The sequence below is a fragment of the Micropterus dolomieu genome, linkage group LG18, assembly GCF_021292245.1.
Source record: "Micropterus dolomieu isolate WLL.071019.BEF.003 ecotype Adirondacks linkage group LG18, ASM2129224v1, whole genome shotgun sequence".
Taxonomy (NCBI): Eukaryota; Metazoa; Chordata; class Actinopteri; order Centrarchiformes; family Centrarchidae; genus Micropterus; species Micropterus dolomieu.
In genome coordinates this window covers 18,318,379-18,341,099 of record NC_060167.1, presented here as the reverse complement: position 1 = coordinate 18,341,099, position 22,721 = coordinate 18,318,379, and the positions used below count along the sequence as shown (strand labels likewise).

General features: G+C 40.6%; 1 protein-coding gene and 2 long non-coding RNA genes across 10 annotated transcripts in view; 1 reads left to right on the top strand and 2 right to left on the bottom strand.

Moving 5' to 3' along the window:
* Positions 1 to 6,539, bottom strand: part of cacna2d2a (calcium channel, voltage-dependent, alpha 2/delta subunit 2a) — a 191,542-nt gene extending 185,003 nt beyond the window's left edge. For 3 of the 7 annotated variants that reach the window (XM_046028895.1, XM_046028899.1, XM_046028896.1), the window contains exons 1-4: positions 6,160 to 6,359; positions 2,729 to 2,860; positions 2,423 to 2,522; positions 120 to 328 (exon numbers count right to left, since the gene is read on the bottom strand). The gene's annotated coding sequence lies outside the window, so the exon portion shown is untranslated. Of the gene's footprint in view, positions 1 to 119; positions 329 to 2,422; positions 2,523 to 2,728; positions 2,861 to 6,159; positions 6,360 to 6,397 lie in introns of those variants that run through there. The other 4 variants (XM_046028892.1, XM_046028898.1, XM_046028900.1 and 1 more) reach the window with 2 other exon arrangements.
* LOC123956602 lies at positions 5,754 to 13,940 on the top strand. Of its 2 annotated transcripts, none has more exons than XR_006821579.1 (3): positions 5,754 to 5,880; positions 10,901 to 10,938; positions 12,240 to 13,940. It is a non-coding gene; the product is annotated as an uncharacterized LOC123956602 (long non-coding RNA). The 2 variants fall into 2 exon arrangements; XR_006821580.1 differs by having other exon boundaries at positions 5,780 to 5,946.
* On the bottom strand, positions 11,078 to 17,245 carry LOC123956603. The gene is made up of 3 exons (XR_006821581.1): positions 17,195 to 17,245; positions 15,478 to 15,583; positions 11,078 to 11,616 (listed from the first exon to the last, which is right to left on the bottom strand). It is a non-coding gene; the product is annotated as an uncharacterized LOC123956603 (long non-coding RNA).
* Between the last annotated feature and the right edge of the window lie 5,476 nt (positions 17,246 to 22,721).

The following is a 22,721-nucleotide window of genomic DNA, read 5'->3' as shown; positions in this document are numbered from 1 at the left end:
CTAAACAAAACACATTTTTCAGAGTTCATCCGTGCGATTGTAGAGAACACACAATGAAGATTTATAGCTTTGTACATAATGTGTTGCTGTCGCCAATATTAGAAACAGGCAACACACACCTTTGCAAAACACAGAATAGGGGTGAAGGTGCTCAAGGCTTTAGGTTTTTTTCCAGTTGTCTCCCAGTCAAAGCCCAGGTTCAGGACACTCGGCAGCTCTTAGGCAAGTCTTACGTTTCGCAGCTCATTTGCTAGGCACAGGCAGAAACTGCCGGTCTTGTGGCGTGTTGTCCTTGGCTCAGTCAGTCAGGGATCACGCAGGTGCTCTGCTACAGAAAGCCACACAGCAGTCAGCAGGGTTTCTGCACAGCATTTCGGTCTCTTCACTGACAGCGAAGACAGCACTGTTTTGGTAGAAAGGAGACACTGCGGGGCACAGATCTCAGCAGGTTGGGAAAAACCCACCTGATGGCGGGGATGAAGAGCTACAGCCGCGGTAACCCTGCTTATATACATAGATGTCACGGATCATTCAGTCAAAACAAATATCTAGGCTTGTTCCTCAGGAAGTGGAGAGGGGGGGGGTCAGCTTTTATTTCCCCCGAGCGACAAATTTTTGAGACATATTGAGCGACTCCCTCTCATCCACCCATCCAAACAAATCTGTGGCAGGGAAACAGGACAGTCGTCGTTGATTTATTATTATTCCCTATGCGGAGAAAAATAACCTTAATTGATGGCTACTCTCGCACATTAATTTAGTGTACCTTACTTCCCATCATGACAGTGATAACAACAAACAGATACTAGTGGAGTGATGTAGGCTGGCTGACTCACACTGAGCATTTCTGCTGACTCACAGCCAACCCTTATTTTCTCCTTCCATTCAAATATACATTAAGCGCACGTATCTCTCTTTACTGGCTCGTGGGGCATGGGGAAAGAAATACGAATGCAAATTAAATTTTCAGCTAATGCACACATGTGTCATTTTTCGCTAATGGAAAGACCTGTCCAGAGCAGAGAAGTGGTTTTATCTGTGCAAACAAAACATCAGGTCTCTCTGGATGGATAGGATGTCTACAGGGGGTTCTGCAATTGCAGGGACCAAGAGAAGATCGGCAGCCAATTTACGCAATCATTTCTGATGTATGGCCTTGTCTCACTCGACTTCTTCATAGCAATACCTTAAATGCAAATCATATTTCATCTGCCTGAATGTGTGTGTGGTGGTGCTTGTGGGTGAAAGAGTGGCAAGAGGCGACCCAGGGGGCCTTGGATCTCATTGAACGCGCTGCAATGCTTATACAGAATCCACTCATTATTAGAGCTAATCAATCAGGCCTGCTAAAGGATCCGCTCAGTGAAAACACACAGATCAATGGCCTCAAGCTCGGCTGATCCTACAAACGGTGAGGAAAACAGACAAGAGGCGGGTCTCAAGTGCCCAAGGTTCCTTTCTCATTGGCTGTGCAGTTTCTCCTAAAGAGAGTGACCTGCCAATCTGTTATTGATCCAGGGAGTGGAGCGGACAGGCCTCGCTGTTCTGTATTGAACTTTCCAGGGACTGCTCCCCCAGACAGAGGCCAAGTAGGTTGGAGTAAAATTAATCACTCCTTGTTTCCACTGTCTCCAGGCCTCAGGGAAGTCAAGGCGCACCCCACACATCCAGACAAACACACACACACACACACTGGCCGCTTATCTTGCTTTTCCTCCACCTTATCCATCTTTTTCTCCCTCCCTAACCTCCTTCTCTGTCTCTTTCTGTGGCCTGTATGCTGATGTTCTGCTGCGCTGGACAGAAAAGTGAGGCTTCACACTCTGTAAAACCTAGTCTAGTCAGCACACTGAATGCTAAGATTTTATATTTCTGATTAGAGAAGGACTACGCGTCGCATTCACCGCAGATGATACAAGCTGCCCTTGAGAGAGTCCCGAGGCGCTCAGCAAACTTCAACGATCCTCTCAAGTGCTCTCTGTAAAAACAGGAGCATGATATACTGTCACTCATTTACCACACGCTTTTTTTGACACACTTTTTAACCCACAGCAGAGAAGAGGCTGTGGGTCCTTGTCCTCTACGGGGATACACTGAAGAGATCGGCAGAGTAATTTCAGCAATCAAGGTTATCTTCCCTCTGTGTCCCTTTCAGCTCCCTCCCTGCTCACCTCACAATTTATCATCCCATTTAGTTTCATCCACTCACCAGAACAGGCAGATCCCATCTAAATCACACACAGACCTCCATGTTTACATAAATATTTGCATATCCCACATCCCTCATTATTTGCTTTGTTCTGTAATGTGGTTATTACCTACACGACCTCAACGCTTTGCTAATATCAACAACAACAAAAAAAGGATCTCATTCAGACCATAGTGCTCTGCATACCTCCTTTACTGTAAAATACAAACATACCCAGCGATGCTGGGCCGCAAGGCACTCTGGGACTTTTGTGCTCAAATGTCAGAGCATTTCATCCTGATGATGATGATGATGATGACTCACTCCCCTTGCTCTGCATGAAAGAACAACAGCACCAATTAATGACCCAACCTCCTTACGTGCAACAGTACAAAAACAACCACTATATCAAATGTTACAACAGGGAACACCAACGGTGCTATTATGATGAATAATACAGATATTTGTAATAGAAATATACTGTATACGTTTAAGGCTATATTTTATCACCCCAGAGAATCCCCCACCCATCCTACTCACATAGAAAAGTGGCTGCATGTGAAAACAGAGCAAGACTCAGCACTCATCGACATGCTCTACTAGAGGCCTAATGGCCCCTGGGTAATGGCCTCTTTGGTCTTCAGGAAATCCTCCCTCATGCATACATCAAAGCTGGGATTGAGAAGGATCGAGAGTGGAAAACAGAGAGGAGGAAAGAGACATCAGTGCCACACAGGGAGAGGAGAGAGGAAATGAAGTTAATACATTAAAGGAAGCTCTTAAATTTATAGGTGTTTCATTTGGGGGGGGGGTTCACAGCAAGATCCATCAAACATATATTATACAAGTTCAAGTTCACAGCAGCATAGTCCACCAATGTTACACTTGCACTCTTCAAATAGAAACCTCAGTATGACAAAGTTCTTCTACAGCTCCCTGCATTTTGACTACGGTTTCTTTCGTTTTTTAGACAATGTGTGTCTATTTTTCATAGCATCCTTGTATCCGTACCACAACCTATGTGTCTTACTGACACTAGTATCAAACATTTCAAAACAATACTCTTCACATTTTCACCAGTGATTCATCCAGTTTACCCGTGCATTATTAGAGCTAAAATGATTAGTCAATTAGCCCATTGGTAGATCCACAAGAAACTCATGTGAAAATTATTTAACTTTGATTTTTAATCAATTAATCATTTGAGTCATTTGTCAAATTGCAACAATATAATGTTTCCATTTTCTGCTTTTCTTACTCTAAAATGAATATTGTTGTGTTTTGGGCTGTTAGTCTGACAAAACAAGTAATTATCGTTAGTTGTAAGTTAAAAGCTGCACTTATTAATCAATTAGTGATAATCAATTAATCGGTTTGAGTAATTTCTTAAGGGGGAAAAAATCCTTAAATGTTAATGTTTTCTGGTTTCTTTCCTTTGGGTAGTAGACAAAACAAGACATTTGAGGACGTCATCTTGGACTTTGGGAAACACTGACTCACATTTCTTCACTATTTTCTGACATTTTATAGACCAAACAACTAACTGAGTAATCATGAAAATAACCTATTGATTAATTGACAATGAAAATCATCATTAGTTGCAAATGAGATCTTTTCCTCAATCCAAGCCTCTATTTCTCTCTGCCCATTTTCACACACTCTGGCCATCCCTCTTCTTCTCTCTGTGCTGACACACAGCATCCCAGAGTTGTCAGCCAGCTGCTATAACAGGAAACCTGTGGTCCATCGCCCCACGACACCCCCACCTCTCCACACTGTCCATGAGCCATCTGCTTAGTCTGCATATTGCAGATCTGTCAATGCTATCTAATTAGAATTCACACAGAAGTGTTCACTGTGACCCTGACTGCGTTTGCAAAAGTTTTGTCTTACTCCATATGTTAGGTACACGGAAAGCACCTGTCTGTATGTGGCTACGTATGAATCTATTTAAGTGATGTGGTCTCTTTCCTGTGAGTAAATACAGCAGAGCACTGCTCAACCACATTCAGAGAAAGCTGCGACCTCTACATATCCTACACCATGCAACAGAGCTTGTGAATTCTGCCCCTTGCAACAATTTCCAACTCATCTCCCAGGTCAAGCAAGACTCAGTAACCCTCTTTTTCAAAAGCTTTGAAGCTGTAATATTGTTTCAAAAATGATATTGATTACTTTAAGCGGCTCTCCAGTGACATGCCAACATCACAATGGCCTTCAATACATTTGCAGTGAGTGACGTGTTAGGTGTCGCCATATAGAACATATTAAACTATCTTTGTTAAAGAGGCAAAACTAACAGGCCTGTGGCGCCTGAGTGGCTTGATAAGGGGAATGGGTGGTCCTGTCTGGACGTGGTCTACGCAACTTCTCTTGTCACTGCAGAGTGTGAAGTGCACAGTCGCTTGCCCGCCCTGCCGTCACATTAAAGCGCATCTTAATTGGCATTAAAAGTGGTGATAAGAGCTTAATGAAGGAATTAATAGATAACACACATTCTGGAGCTTATTCTCCACAGTCACACTCTGACAGAGACATAAACACACACAGCTGTACTCAAACTGGCAGATTTTACAGCTACAGACAGAGCGAGTGAGAATTCATGGGGAAATAGGTGGCCTGCAGCGAGAGGCAGGACCAAGACTGAAAGCCTCTAATACATCACATCACCTTGCATGACAAAAGCTAACCTTCTCAGGCTCTGCAGATGGAGCTATTGGCTTGTGCAGTATGGTATACACTGCCATTATTCTGAACTGGTAAATGGGGTTTTAATCGAAAAGTGATTACCTTATATAATCGATGAATAGCAACTATTCTGACAATTACTGAAATTTTTTTTTTATATATACTGTATATCTTCAAGCATTACTTAGGTCCAGTTTCTCAACTTTGAGGCTAATTCTGTTTGCCTTATACGATAGTAAACTGAATATCTCCAACCATCGTCAACCGCTTATCCTGCGTACATGGTCGCGGGGGGGCTGGAGCCAATCCCAACTGACACCCTGGACAGGTCGCCAATCCATCGCAGGGCCACACATAGACAAAGAACCAGTCACACTCACACCTAAGGACAATTTAGTATGACCAATCAACTTAGGTCGCATGTCTTTGGACAGTAGGAGGAAGCCAGAGCTCCCGGAGAGAACCCACACAGACATGGGGAGAACATGCAAACTCCACACAGAAAGGCCGGGGCAACCGGGGTTTGAACCCGCAACCTTCTTGCTGTGAGGCCACAGCGCCACCGTGCTGACCTAATCTGAATATCTATATAATATAATCCAGATTCAATTTGAGTATAGAAGCATCCCGCTCATGATCCATTTGGTTCAACTTGCGATCACTGTTCATTCTTGTCAGTACAGTCTGTCTGTATTTAGCATTATGTATAATACACCGATCAGCCATAACATTATGACCACTGACAGGTGAAGTGAATAACACTGATTATCTATCTCGTTACCATGGCACCTGTCAGTGGGTGGCATGTATTAGCCGGCAAGTGAACATTTTGTCCTCAAAGTTGATGTGTTAGAAGCAGGAAATTGCAGTAAATTGTGATGGCTAGACGACTGGGTCAGAGCATCTCCAAACATGCAGCCCTTGTGGGGTGTTCCTCGTCTGCAGTGGTCAGTACCTAAGTGGTCCAAAAAAGGAAAAGCGGTGACCTGGCAAGGCTAGTTGAGGTAACCTCGCCTAGACAGGTCAGGGCTGTTTGGCGGCAAAAGGGGGACCCACACAATATTAGGAAGGTGGTTATAATGTTATAATGTTTGGTGTGTATAATTAATATAATGAGTTTTTGATATTAGACATTTGATATTGACAATTTAGCATATTAACTTAGAGTAGCCTAATTAATTGACCTGGAGGGACAGAAGAACAGCTTCAAAACAAACAGACAAACCCTGACATATTATTGTCTTACAAAATTGTTCCACGTTAGCAAACAATTAGCTACTTACACATTCAGCAGAGGTGTGCAACAATCTTCTAAAAAACTCGGTTGGTTGTGGCCTTTTTATATACAGTCTATGGTTGTGGCCAGCGAGGGAGGTAACTGTTGTCTGCATCAAATCTGCTGAGCTGTAATAATTATAAGTTATTGCATCACTATACAGGACAAGTTTAACAACTCGCCATCAGTTGATTCGGTGTTTATAATTATTGATTAACCGAATATTTGTGTGTTTTTTAGCTTACCTTCTGATGTAGCTAACGTTCGCTACGCTGTGGATTGGTTAACGGCAGGGCTTGGCCAATCAGGTTCGTCGTAGGCGGGACGCCGAGAACGCAAAGCTTACCATTGGGCCAGTGTTAAATTCTGTTACCCGTCCGATTCCGTTACATTCAAAGAGGTGCAGAACCTGACTTTTTACTTTTACCTTACTCTTTACTTCTTTTTTTTTTAAAAATGCTCTACAGACAAAGCACACTGTGAAGCTGCCTGAATCTAACATCTGAATATTATAGGGACAATAATCTTCTGGTTAGTGATCCTATCCAAAGACTGTGGGAACACTGTTTTTACTAACACCTATAAGAATAAAGTAGGTGATTTTTAAAAAGTAGATTTGTATTTGTAGTTGCAAAATAGCTGAAGTTCCTTTTCAGATCACAACATCTGATGGGTCACAGAGCTCGGCCTTTTAGCTTGAGATAAAATCATAATTTCAGTAGAAAAAATAAATGTGTTTACCAATAGTTATGCTTTAAGCTTCATAGATGGCACAAGTCGTCTAGCATACAGTTCACATGCTATGCTCCAGTGTGTCCGAAATTTAGGCCTACAGTAAAAATTACGAGCATAAGTGAAGTTTACCTGAACTTGTAGGCCTCTAACAATAAGATGCAATGCTGTCAGAATTAAGATTGACATTAACATGTGCTGAACAATAATCTGTAATACAGAAGAATTGTACTGCATATGAACACACAATGAAACTGTTTCATTCTTTGCAATGGTGTATATTTTATACTGTGCCATGCATCGTGCTAAAACTGAAACTCGCCAGCCACTTGCATACTGACTAGGGCTGCAACAGAGGATTATTTTCATCATCAATTTATCTGTTGACTCTTTTTTTTAAAAGTAATCTGCTCATTTAATCCATATGCCAAAAATTGTGATAAGTGTCCATCGCAATTTCTCACAGCTTATCGTGACTTCATTAGATTGCTTGTTTTTTCCAAAACCCAAACATATTTAATTTACAGTAAGATAAAACTGAGAAAAAGCAGCACATCCTCACATTTGAGGAGCTGGAACAAGTGAATGTTTGGTATTTCGGGTTGATACATTAATTGATCAGCAAAATTGTTGTTGATTATACGTTTATGTCAATCAATTCATCAACTGATTGTTTCAGCACCAATGTTGACACCACAGTGCCGTTGGAGCACAGTCCCACTGAATAACTTCATCCTGGAAGTAAAAAGTAACAACCTGGAGCCAGCTCATGCTTGTATGGTTTTTACTGTACGTTGTATTTCCTTCATACACAGCTCTCCATGGTCCAAAGGGCACAGATTCCCCACAGAGCACAATGAAAATTCCCTACCAACAGAAAAACTAACCAACCTGGTGAAACTGGGAGCTGGGCTCTTATTGGGGTTCATCCTTCTGAGCACTTAATGAAGCCAGCAGTGTCTTCTCTTATTAGAGCTAATGGTTTGTTTATATTGTTATTTTACCCTGGGCTTAGGGAAATGCATAAATCATTATTGTAATCAATAGTATTATTACATCACCTCCAGCATGTAGACAAGCAACATATCTATGTAGTTCAATCTAATTGTCTATAATATATAATGAAAATTATTGTGCAGACATACATTTGTGCGAATTAGTGGATGTTCAGACGTGTGTGTGTGTGTGTGTGTGTGTGAGTGTGTGTGTGTGTGTGTGTGTGTGTGCGTGTTTTCTCCCCCTCCTCCTGAGCCGCAGGTTTGGGCTGTTTTCCCAGAAATGTGTTAGACAGACAGAGGGAGGCAGATGCTTTCCTGTCCTCCCAGAGGAGACTGCAACACATGTGGAGACTGGCTAGGCTGGTCATATTAAACACACCATGTGCACCCTGCATGTGACTGTGTGTGCCACACCAGTGTGGCCTAAAAACAAGCACACAGTGAGACATCTAGTGGCAAATGCGCAGTACTTCAATAATAATGATCAGCCTTGCAAACTGTGACTTGTATTTTTAAACAATGAAAACAAAACTTTATTCAATCTGTGATCTGCCGGATAGAATTTTTATGGGGGAAAAGTAAGTTTATCATTTGTTCCAGAGCTTGTGTGTATTTGCAGTCACAGTGTGCTTGTGGGAGTGTGGTTGTGTTTGCCAGATTGTGGATATTGCTGTGGTATGATACCATCTTTCCTGCTGTCATAACAATAGATCTTGCAGTTGATGGTGATGTATCATTTGTCAAACTATCAGTGCCAGGACATGGTCCGCTGGTCCCATGAGGCCGCAGACATGATTCACCACAGTTTTTATGGTGTCTTCTTTCACCTCTGGAGTTGCCTCTGGGCCGCTGGGCTGTCTGCTTTCGCTGGCCTCTGCCGAATGCTGTATTAACCTTGTACCGCTAAGCGCTGATTATTTGTGCAGGGGACATTCAGGATCTATGAGCAGCGTGGCAAAGCTTATCTCTATTAATCTAATGGCTCGGTAATCAAGACATCTGCACACAAGTAAACAGGCCTTGGTAATCCCTCCATGGTTATTAGTAGCAAATCATCAAGCTTTTACAATTTGGATCAACATTAAACTCTGCTTCATTTAGCCAATACAGCAAAGTCAAACATTTGGTAAGCCAACACTTAACTTAAAAAAAGTCACAGGTTATCAGTTGTTTAGTAGGATGATGAGGAGAAATATTCATTTATTGATACATTCCCTGCAAACTGAGTGAAATCAAGCAAACCTCAGTGATTTTAAAGGGGAATAGATTTTCAAAGTCTGTTTACAGTCCTGCGTAAAGTCTTATAAATTGCCACATGTGATGTCAACCGAGTCAGCGCTGGTTGAGGGTGAAGACTACAAGTTAGAAAATTTAAAATTTCTGGGGTTGTGGAGACCTTTGTAGACTCATCTCTGCTTGAGGATTGAAGCTCCAGGCTGAATTAGCTGCTACCAGCATACCACACCTGAATCATCTGGCTGAAACTGTCAGCGCCCGAGTTGCATTGTGGGTTATGTAGGATTTGACAAGGAGGAAGAATGTGTGGAACAAAACTGATAGCGTATAATAATATTTAATAATTTCTCTGGTTCTGCTGCATCAGTTTTGCTAAACTGTCCACCATGAGCCCGACAAACTTTTAGGAGCGCAATGCTAAATCAGTGAAGCACACTCTTAATAAGTAAACCTGCCATGTCTGAAGCTCAACATGTTTTTAACATCTGTCCCCGTACACAAGTGCATGGGCACCACGGTTACAACAGAGATAAACAGGTTTTATGATGCATGCTGCCTGTTTGAGCCTCTTCACGAATCTCCAGCCTCTTTGTTACTACTAAACTGGGAGGCGGGACCTGCCAGTGGAGTAGCAGACAGAAGATTAAGACCTGAATCAAAAAGCAGATTAACTGGCCTGTGTGTTTGTATATGTGTGCATGTGGGTGGGTAGGTGGGTGTATGTGTTTTTGTGCACGCATGCTCTTAACTTCTACAGATCATCTAATTGAGCAGTTGTCTCTAGGTAAACATTATATGCACTTTGCCAGTTGCAATATCTCAGTCAGGGATCAAATACACACACAAGAGACCACTTCTACAAGTCACACACATCAGACACTCTCCCAGAATGTCATTTTAAAGCGTTGTAAACAGATGCAGAATAATCCCCAGGTCCTGACATGCTGTGATCCTGCAGATAGTTTCAAACATTGCAGCAACAATGTGAAAGGGTGATTGTTGAGGGTGCTAACATGTCATCCATCAGCATACGTCTTCTAGGCGCCTCAGCCCTCCTTCGCACTCAGAATTTGTGTGCCAACGCCGTAGTATCGCAGACCAGCCTCTGTAATCATCCCCAAGTGATCAGCAGAGATAACATCAAGGAAAGCTCGCTCTGCAGGACGGCAGTAACAAGTTTGCCACTGAAATTGGGTGATAGAGCATAAACAAAGGCACACCTCGAATTCAAATCCCTCCTCGGATGTTGTGATAATTCAGTTCAACTCCATTGAACAAGAATAATGATTGTGGAAGAGTGCTTATCAAAAACCCCAATGTCTGGGCCACCTGAAGCATATCCTGGGCTACAATGAACGCAGAAACTCAAACCTCACAAGAAATCTCGGCCCTGCAAATGACTGTGCATGTAATTAAGGTGATGGAATAATACAAGTCTGCCTTTAAAGCTTGTCTTTACAGATAAACTCTGTTGCTGTTTTTTTTTTTCAATTTTGCTCTTATTTTTAAGTCGTTTTTATGTATTTTAACAAACAATCCATCAGATGATCAGATCAGTTAGTCAACAATTAAGCTTGATTATCAAAAAACACTTTATTTGGAGGTAAAACCAGAAGTCCACGCAGTTGGAACTAGGAAGTCAGTCTGTGGATGTTTATGCACAGTTTAAGTTATCATTTTACTGATTGCCTTTGTTTTACAGTTAAATGTGGCTTACGTGGGAGACACTTTAAAACCTGTCTAATTATCTGACGTTGTGTTTGTTGTCCTCTTTCTTTTTAGCAGCGTTACTGCATTCCCAGATCTCAATACATAACTTGGTGAGTACAATGTTGTTGATACCATATAGCAACGATGGACATGTTGTGGTTCCACATAGTTGATTAAATGAAAAGAGGCGTAAAATGTCTTCACCAGGGTTATATTTTGAAAAGCTCTCTCTGGAGCCACAGAAGAAATTTTACAACTGTTTTCCACTGGTACCTATTTCTCATGACACGTAAACTGAACTTCAAGTGTAAAATTGGTGCAGTGCCCATTTAACTGAGTGGAACAAAAATAGAATGCATAAAACCATATTTCGCTCGCACATAATAAAACTACAAAGCTGTAAACAGAATAGATTCATAGTTTAAACATGTTCAGGATTCCTTCACTGTGGCAAATAACATAAAAATGAACGTACAGAACTGCCCAGCAGGTTCAAACAGGAAGCGATTTTTCTTTTTACTCAAATAAACACTGGACCTGAGAGCTGAGGTTAGGACTCATTAATCCACTCTCAAACTCTCTACATGACAACAGAGTCAACACTGTTGTCAAGGCCAGTGCTGCTCTTAAATGTGAGGCTTTCCGTCTGTGTTTCTGAGCTAGTGCTTTTAGTATGCCTGACTTTATTCAGCAACTGTAGATCACTGCGGATAACGGGAATATCTGTCCTCCCGTCAAATCTTGCAGACGGATGAACAGGATATGGAAGGCGACTCACGCTGACTGGGCTGAAGACAAAGGGAAGAAAACAGCAGGATTTATAACAGGATGAGAAATTAGAAATTAACCAGCTTGTTTTGAAATGGGGTGTCATTTTTATAGGAGATGGAGCATTGATGTCAGGTTGGGAAAAGAGGAGACGGGGAGGGATTTGATCACCGTAAAGTCTTTGCCATATGTGGAAAAAAGGTCAGCAGTTGCAACTTGCAAATATTTTATTAAATATATTGAAACAGAAATGTCTACATGTGCACATGTGTGTTTACAAGCATATCCCTGCCCAGAAAACTAAAATGAAGAGACATTCACACGTTTTTCCATCTGCTTTGTCCTTGACTTGCCCCAGGAAGAGGGAAGAGATTTTCCTCTATTTGTTACTGGAGAGACAGCAACTGGCTGTGACTATAGCAGAATTTAAAACAGTAAATAAGGAGGTAATGGGCTTTGAGCCTACTGTCATCTCCAGTCTAGCTCTGGCTATCACCCAGGATATTAGCAGATAAATCTGAATGGCTTCCATCTGAGGCAGTGCACAATGGTTATTGATCAGACAACTCTGTGCAGAGTGGGGGGAGAGGAGCAGAGTTTATTAATTAGGGATTGACAGCCAATTCCCTCTTTTTTTTCACAGACTGACAGCTCGGGAATCCTGATGAGCTGTGCCCTCTATGCATTTGTCAACGCTGAGCACCACGCTGCCTGCAAACACAATAACACTGCGCCACTACAGGCATACACAGGGGGAATTGGACAGATGACCTTGCTCAGTGCTCATACGGCGTAAACCTGAGCACAATGAGAGATCAGCTGGTTATTCAGGTGTAAAATGACCAACTGACCCCCCTGCTTGGATCTTCATTTTCTTAGCCTTTAGTGCTGGATGACCCCAGAATGTTAGCATGAGGTTACCACTTTCACTGTCTGCTTTCAAGGTATCCCGATTGTGAATTTACTCACGGTTAAGTTGCTTGAGTGAAGTTGTTTCTTCAAAATATATTTAGCATTTTCTCATTTCATTCCACCTTCCTCTCCATTCTATCTTCTTTCTCTCTGTTCTGATGGCTATATGAATGTCTTATTGGCTGTTCTCCAGCAGCTCTGCTTCTCCTCCCTAAACTTGAATCTAATAGGATACAGGGCTTTTCCACTGATTGGGTTGGTAGAGAATAAAATTGGCTCTTAACTGTACCTCAGTGCTGAGCGGCACCCTAATCCAGCCACCGCGGGCTGCCGGGCTCCGTTGTTCTCCCTCAGCTCTCCCGTATGCTCCGATACGGATCTGATCCCCTGCACAATTTCATGCCTGCTTTGCCCTCTTCTCCTGCAGCAAAGCATCAATTACCCTCATAAAACAAATTCTGCCCCCTTCAGAAGCTTCAGCCAAACGTGCCCCCCCACCTCGCATACTCCCATATCTCCACAACCACAACTCTCTTTAAACTTTGAGCTTGTTGAGCAACTCTCAAGCCCTTCTTAAACGTATACTTGTTTGAACATCACAAAAATAAATGTTCAAGATTAAAAAGAAGGTAACAACTTCAAGAAATACCCACTATCCACTCACACAAATCTGATGCACTGATGCGCATCTACACAAATACCCTTGAGGTAAGGAGAGTTTTGTTTTTTCTCTTCACAAATATAAGCGGGAAGCATTAAGTTTCAATTCATGGCTAGGAAACCAGACTGTGCAGCAGGGCGGCTCACTTATTCCCTGACCCTTGACTTCCATCTCTGCCAGGCTAATCCCAGGTTAATGACTGAGCCAAAGAACATCAGGAGGGGACATAAGAGTCATCTTAAACCACACAACCACATACACATTCATGGACTGGAGCAGAACCACTGTACTTATACCGTCTATTAAAATAATATAAAACAAACAGTTTTCAGAACCTGATGGAAAAAAGTACCTATTTATAAGATAATTTCATAGTACCAGTATAAACAATGGAAAAACACAAGTAAATGTCATGCAGTCATATTACAGATGTATTATCAGCAAAATGTTCTTAAAGTAGTCCTCCTTCTGCAGAAAAATGTCCCCTGTGACTGATACATGACATTATCAGATTGTTAATACCAAAGTCCTTATAGGTGTCTTCTATAAAACATCTCTGTTAATACTGATGCATCAGTGTGTAAGCAGAATTTTACTGTTGTGGCTGGTCGAGGTGGAGCTACTTTTAACTACTGTGTAGTTTTGTCCAGTGGTTCCCAACCCGGTGGTCAGGTCCCTCAAAAGGGTCACAAGATAAATCTGAAGAGTTGTGAGATAAATGATGGGGTATTAACGGGGTGTTGATGGGACAGTGGATAAAACACATGCCTTTGGCTTGAGAGAACCAGGTTTAATTCCCCACTGTGACACATCCACCAATGTGCCCCTGAGCAAGACACTTAACCCCTAGTTGCTCCAGAGGCGTGTGACCTCTGACATACATAGCAATTGTAAGTCGCTTTGGATAAAAGCACAAGATAAATGTAATGTTAATGGGTAGGAAAGAAGATAGAAATGTTAACACATTAACAGTTATTTAAAGGAAATCATCTGCTTTTATTTTATAGGGGGTCACAGTCCAGAAATGTTGGTAACAATTGGTGTAATCTAACAATGCATTGTGTTTCATAAGATTATTGTGCATTTCTTTGTTTAAAATCTTAATCAATGAAAAGTGACTGTCACATGAAGGTAGTGGAGTAAAAAGTGAAATATTTCCCTCTGAACTGTAGTGGTGTAGAAGTCACATAAAATGGAAATACTTGAGAAAAGTACAAGTACCCAAGAATTGTCTCTGCTTGAATCAATGTACTTAGTTACTTTTCACTACTGCTGTTTTGACACCTTTTGTATGCGCATGCTAATGTTACACACACATTGACATGCACAAAACTAAACGTGGACTGTTTATCTTGCTGTTATCCTTTCACTGTGTCCTTGCTCACATCTCAACAGTTCAACACGGTCCTTCCCATGCATTTGCATCATCATTCATTTTCTCAAGAAGATATTCAAATGATATTCAGTGTTTTATTTTTTTTCTATGAAATGCATATTACTTAAGGGAGAGGCTGGATGTGCACAGAACGCATAGCGTTCTTATCTCAGGGCTGCAAAAAGAAGGACGTTTGACGTTTTTTCAGTGACCCAGAGAGCTCTGCAACAGAGTTCAGGATTGAGGAAAAGAGGGCAATGAGGTTCAAATGTGAAATTAACCATCCAAATACGGTACTTTTGAAACACTGAAGGGAACTCTAAGGGCCAAAACCCCTCTGTGTGTATTAATTCCAAGCCAGATGTGTTTAAAAACACTATATGGTCTTGTGTTGAAAGTTTTAACTGTAAAATATATTTAATGAGATTCTACAGAAAATTTAATCTATGACCACCTACAGTAAATAACCAGCAGGGCAGAATTTGATTTAATTATGGTCTAATGACGATGTGCATCAAGGTCAATGGCAATTCACCTACTCTGATTTAAACAGCCAATCTATCAGCAGTCGGTACTTAAAAAGTGAAAAGGAACTTCTTTTTTTTAAAGCACTCACTGGTCAACATTTTCTTTTAGGTTTCTGTTAATGACTTATTGAGTATTTTCTTTCATCAGTTAATTACCATTCAAATACAAAAGGTACTTAATTTCAAAGCAATTATCGCTTGATTGGCTGGCCCACATAAAAAAGTCGCCTGCTCTCCATTCTGTTAAACCCTTGTGGATTTCTGGACGATGATGATGATGATTTACCTGCATGAGTGTGTGTGCATGTGTCTAGATGTGCGTATGTCTTGGTGTGCTGTGTTTGGTCACACATTGTTCAGTGCAGTGTATTTGTGTGTGTCTGTGTGTGTATATGTACAAAAATACCTCCTTGACTGCATCCAAGTAGGTCCTTGACTGTTTTATATTCTTTCAGTCAAGCGGGCAGATACCAAGTAGCAGGTGGACAACATCTGCTGTGCAAAGTGAGCCTCTAAATAGAAGGAAACATTGCAAACACGAGGTATTCCATCAATATAATTACTTTCACACAAATGCACACGGGCACACTCACACGCACAATGTGGATGTATAACATTAGGCCTTCAGAGGGCTCCAGGATCATGCTCTTTCTTGTAGTAGGAAGAGATAAACAGGAAATGCTTTCTGCAGCAGTCAGCTACTTCATCCTATCACACTCTGCTCTGCATTTATCTTTAAAGAATCCTGTGTACACACTCTGCAAAATGCCTTGAGATTTTTAAAGTTAATTACAGCATCAAATTAAGTGCATGACAAGTGCCAATAGAAGGCCAGTGGAAGGGTCTTTAATCCCCTTTGCTCCCTGGACTCTCCTCCACGGCACCTTGAGCGCCACCTCAGCTCCTGTTTACTAAATTAAAAGAATCCCAGCTGCAGAAGGCAATCAACAAGCGCGTGGATTTACACGACTCCATCCCCCTCACTTGTTTGTTTGCGTGTTATTGAAAGGAAAGTGATGTATGATTTAATTGAATGGGGTCCCTTTTTGCAGCCAGTTTAAGGGGTAAATTTGATTGCAGTTTTAATTAACCAGCAGACTTCGCCCCTTTCATCGGTCCAAGGGATTACAATTATGAACACAATGAAGCAGCAGTTGTGTGGTGATTTGGAAAAGGTGGCTGCAGTGGGAGTTTCTATGGGCACTTTTAACCTACGAAGACATGCAATGTGCAAAGCTGCAAGTTGTAAAAAACTAACAAACAATTAAATGTTATTATGAAAATGTTGAGGATGAACCTCTAATCTGGTGTTTAGTTATTTATACAGACAGGTCATTTTATTTTAAGTCTGTGTGCTCATTAATTGTTTTGCTTTTCATTTCTGTGACTCATTTGGATTTGGAAAGATGTCTTACTAAGAGCTACACTAAAAAAGATTGTAACTGAAAAACAAATTCTTAGAAAAGAGAGTTCTGTGGTGCCCCAATTTTCCTCTTTCATGCATCAGTTTTTTATTTTTCATATTTCACACCAATTTCCTCTTGTGTGTTTATTATTACTTAAAGGTACCCCATATAGTTTTTGACCACCAGCCATGGAGTGGATCCCCATTTCATTTGCTCTCTATTATGTGCAGGAGCATTCAGATGATGCAATACACATTCCTGCCAATGGTTTTACGCTATTCACCTGATATACAGGTGGCAGTAACAGGCCAAGAAGCAAAGCAGCCAAGAAACATGTGTCAGCAAAGGCAGGGAAGAAGAAGACAAATAGGGATATGAACACTGCAGGCTTAAAATATACAGAATTTTTATGATGCTGAAATGCATTCAACACATTTGTTGAAGTAAACAGAAAATTACTTTAAAGAAACTCCACAGGGCACCTTTAACTCTTAACATTCCAACGGCCCACCCAGGGGGCGTTAGGTCCTGGCGGCAGCTTTCAGTATGTGCACACAGCTGCTATGTTAATTTCAGACTCATATGATAACACTGTTTGAAAGCTATAATCCCCGTGATTCGACCAATGCAAACCATTTCAAGATACAATCACCACAGCGAGTACAAATCAGCGCTTCTGTCAGACCAACCAGTACAAGCAAAATTGACGCGACTCACCTATGAAGCCTCATAGTAATCCACCGATCGATTATATTGTGTAACAAAAATGTAACAATATATTTTTGTAACAAAAATGGTGTTGTTACGTTGTCAAAGGTCCAGACAATCCAATCCAGTAAAAATATTTAGTCCAAAACACATTATTCCATCAATAAATCCCCAGGGACTGCTGCCGCATAGTTTCATATTTGCCGGCAGACGTGGCTGGTATGTCATTATATCCGTAATAACTCCGATTTGAATGTAAACAACTACGATAGTTTGTATTCAAATTAGCCGCTGAACTCTAACCTTTCGAGTGACACCAGAGTGAGCTCACATGTCCCTTTCACAGCCTACAATAGCCAACGAGAGCCCGCGCTGTAAGGAAAGGCCAGCCCCTCTTATTTCGTGGGTAGGCCAAGTTAATTGCAAGCAATAGTGCCGATGACTGGCAATTCTGAATAGTAGGAAGTTCATGATCTACCAGCAAAAAAAACACATATGCGTCGAGCTACCGGCTAATACGGAGTGATCCAGCAGCAGCCTGGCGCCAAGGGGCGGTGCTGTTTTAGAAAAAATACCCTATGACATACACTTAGAAAAACCTGTGTAAAATAGTCATATTATGGTATTATCGGTATGAAATTTAAACTAGAACTAGATAAAGCTTTATGCCGTGTCCCCACAATATTTTACAGCTAAGAAGTCCCAGCTATAATTGTCTGCATGCATTTGTTAGCAAGCATTTTCAAGCGGAAATGAAAAATATATTAGTTTTAGTGTGTTTAAACTTATATTAATTAATTCCAGTAGCACTTACAATCATTCTGACCACTTTTGGGTTAGACACTCCAGAGTGTTCTCTTTCAGAGAAGCCCAAAATCATGAATATACTCCAAATGGTTCAAGAACTACATTCAATTTACTTTGGATATGCCTTGAATAGGCGTTTTGCATGAATTTTACAGGAATGTTTAGAGGTTAAGACTGATTTTAACACAATTTCACAAGTCCATTGTTTTCTAGGAAGAACTATTTGGTACTAAATAGAGGGACAAATATGTCCTTAGATGGTTCTTTTTGTTATGTTAATTGGTTTTGTTTATAACAACACCTTTTTGAAAGAACTGCTCCATTTAAACTCAAATAAATATTCTTTCATTTATAATTGGAAACTTATTTCTTTGTATATGTTGGACGGTATGCTTACCTGTTGACAAAGTCCACATTGTTGCAGAATCTGATGACTTGTACTGATTAAAAGACTAAGTTACACTAGTTAGCTATTAATCATAATGAATCAGTTGTCACTGTTTTACCTATATTTAATGCCAAATAGCACGGGGCTTTCCAGGAAACTATGGCCCCATAAAATAAAGCATTACCAATATACAGCCCCTTCTTGTATCTACTGCACCTGTTTGATGCAAAAATATTGAAATAGTAAAATTTTGTCTAAAATGCCACAGTGCCCTGTGTTGTGTTGGCTGGCTGCTTCCCTGTGCAAATGAAACACACTGTCCTTCGGTTATGTGATGTCACCAGCTGGATTTTATCACACCAGTGCTAATGGGAAGCTTTCCTTCTGTTTGAGCTGTGGCCAGCCAAAAACTCTGTTTTTCTGCACTCCTTTCTTTATCTTGCTCTTTTTAACAACGAGGAGGGATGTGGAAGCAGAGATGGTGGTTTAACTTGGCTCCAGAGCCACTGAGCTCCATTCCTTAAATGATATTGTGTCATTAATTGTACTTTGTTCAGTTGGGTGTTTAATGTGACTCATTACACAAATAATCAGAGTCAGTTTGTTGTGTCAGCAATAACGCAACTTATCAGCAATAACGCAACTTATCAGATGAACAACAGCTTCAGCAATACATAGAAAAAATATGAAATAAAGAAGCCTTCAAGTTATTCAGCGATTTCCCTTGTTCTCTGATTTTATTTATTTACATATTATGGGCTGTTACTTAGTGTATTTACTTACATATCACAACACAAATATATAAAATGGATTTACATGATCAAATAAAAACATCAGGTTCATACAATATTCCATACACAATACACCAGTATATCAAAACATTTATAAAAATAATATTACCCACAACATGGTCACAACACATCCAGGCAAGTGTGCACATGTTAAACACAGTAACACTTTACATTATAATGCTGTACAATAAAACAATGGCCACATAAATTACAAGAGTAGTTGAAACCTTCTGACAAAGTGACGACAAAAACGGAAAAAGACAAATTTTATCTTATAGTAATCTTAAATTTAATTCAATTCAACCTTTTCATCCACCTCCATGTTATTCCATGTTTCAGATATTATAATTATGTTTGTTGCTTCTACCTCTTCATAATAATTTCTAGAGAGATGTTATTCTTAATATTCTTACCACATATTGCCACGTGCCACAAACATGTCTCTTAGTTTCCTCCGCCAAACTACAAAGTAGGGATTAATATAGAACTGAAATTTAATGATGCTTTACATGTCTTTGTGTGCTTTTCCAAAGCAACTGTATTTTCTCTACTTATACAATTATACAATTCATTTCATTTGAAGTTCTTATTATTTTTAATGGAGGGGGTTGTTAGGTGGATTTGGGGTGGGGGAGATAGAACTTTTCAATGACAAAAAAACCAACCCTACATTGATGTGTGTTCATGGAAATGTAGACTGACAATAAAAAATTTATTAAAAGTCCAATGTAATATTTATTGCAGCCAGGGTATTTACTGAGGCACAGAGGTGGTTTATTTGTGTCGACTGATGAATAGATTTACACTTAGTGTCCACTTTATTACATGCACCTGTGCAGTCTAATGCAATCCACAACAGCTCTGCCATAAAGATTTGTGAAGGCTTTAATATTCCTTTTTTGTTGACACTGTCATAGAGGTGTTAATTCAATTATATGTTTTAGCACTGTGCTTATAGTTAGTGGTGTTGTTGTACTGGACTTATATTGAGAGGTGTTTTTTATTTTTCTAAATTTACACGTTACTGAAAATGCCATCCAAAACTAAACATTATGATCTTGGTAAAGAGAGATGTTATGACGGGGCTGTTGTATTGGACTGTGTTAAATTGTACAGATAATTAAGTGGCCAAAGAGTGTATATGGAGCCCACAAATGCATTGGTCCAGGGTGTGAGGGAGTCTGAAATTAATTTTTAAAATGATCCCTACTTGACCTGCGCAGTGGAAAAGTGATAGAGGTGGGCAGGGACATGATATTGTGGTTATCTATTTTTATTTGTCACTATTAAAAGGAACACACTTTTACAGGAGCATTCATTAAACATCACGTGCAGTTACGGTGTACTTGCAGATGATGCTCAGACCTGACCTCTTTATCTTGTGCTGCTCACACCCAGACAAGAACAAGAGGCCAAGGCAGACACAGACAGACCCCACCCCCCCACCCCCCAAGACACACACACACAGGCACTCCTCTCTCCTCCCATACTGTAAATGAGCAGTGCTGGTGTGTATCAGTTCCTCCTTACCAAATGGGTTGTGTCAGCTCACAGAGTGCATCATCATCACACTGCTTAGTTTAGACTGGCACTCCGCTGGGAGGAGCAAGCTACTACATCACACTCCACAGACACACATGCAGCACGCATACATATGTAGATGCGCACGCACACACACACACACACACACACACACACACACACACACACACACACACACACACACACACACACACACACACACACACACACAGAGTAATGAGATTAATTGCATCAGAGAGACAGAGGTCGTTGGAGAGAGGTTGGACAGAATTTAGATACATTAAAGAATAAAGTCAAGTGAAGGCTGAATTTTCTTGAGACTTTGCTCAACTCAATTGCAGGCCTCATACACACACACACACACACACACACACACACACACACACACACACACACACACAAACCCCCACAGAACAGAAACACTGAGGCACAGATCCAACATGTTCCTTCATGCAAGGGATACAACAAAACAAAATTTGAGGCACAAATCTGCCTTCATACCCTCAGTCTCTTTCTGTTCTGTACAGGTTTGTGATAGGGCACAGGGCCCTGGTGACTGTGTGAGTTTAATGGCATACTGATGAGGTCAAAGAGAGAGGGGAGTCAGGTTAATTGCTGCTCAGCAAATCAGGTTGAATGATGATTACAAATCCTCCAAATGTTAACAGGAGGGGGAAAAAAGGATAAATATAGCTTTCCAGTTCAGCTGAATGGGAATGTGGAGCAGTGTGTCGACAGAAAGAGTCTTCCCAGAAGATATTATCTCTCAGAATTAGGTTATGATACTGTAGTAGATAGAGTAAGGGACAATTATCACATCTCCTCCCATTCAACCAGACTGAGTGATTGATAAGAGGCCCCGACTGTTTGCAACAGGATCAGACAATTGATTCATCCATTCACTGATACTGATGTAACTGAGCAATTCTCTTGTATAGTTTGGAGTATTTTTAAAGCCAGAGGAAGAAGTATTAAGTACATGTACTCAAATACAAGTACATTTCCTTAGACTTCATAATGTATTATTCTAAATATTGTATTTGTTACTGTACTGCATTTACTTGATGGTCACAGTTACAGCAATAATTACATATTGATTTTACATCAAAATGAGCTTGCAAAATGTTAACTTTTTAAGAATATGAAAACAGACTTGTTTTAGCTAAACACCACAGATCAGCATCTAGAACATAAGTTTTAGAAAGGGTAAGAGAAATAACCCAACTGAAACTGTATTAGTGACACTAATATCAACATTTGAGAGTTAACCAATCATCTCCTCCTTGACATTCAACATATGTGTCAACAAACATTTCTGATTTGGCACCCCTACTGTTTCAGAGTGTAATTCACCGCTGTCTTAAATAAGGACAGCTGTCCACATGCATTTGTTATGTTGATATGACTTATGATCAAGAACTAGCAAGATGACAACTTTGCTCACACAGCCAAACATTATGTAAGTGTGACAACACAAGACAGAGCAATATTACTTACTAGTCTAACTGTGTACACAGACAGAATGTCCAGTTCTGCGTCTGTCTTGCAGTCTTTTATTTCATGAAGCTCTCACCAACATCTGGCGACCCTCTTGTTTGATCACTCTTCTTCTTTTCTCTTCTTAGCATCCTCTGTCAACTTCCTCTTCGGTCTCTTCACCTCTGCCATTAGCTAACGTTACATCCATAGAGGCTGCTGATCCCAGTTATGTTGCCCGCTCACCTGGCTTTCCTTCGGCCTCTTCGCAGGCTCTGCCATGTTATCCATACTGAGAATATGGAGCTAGTTTTTTCCAAAGTATTTACATTGTACATTATATATTTGTTGCTTCTTCTTATAACTTGCTTGCTGTAGAGTTGTGTAGTTTTTTTATTTTATTTTACGCCGTTGATGTGATAAATGTCCTGCTCGGGATTTCAGTGTTACATTGCAGTAGCTACTGTAGGGAGCCCAGAGTGGTAATGACAAAGACGCCAATCACCCAATTACAAGTGAGTGTACCATCAAA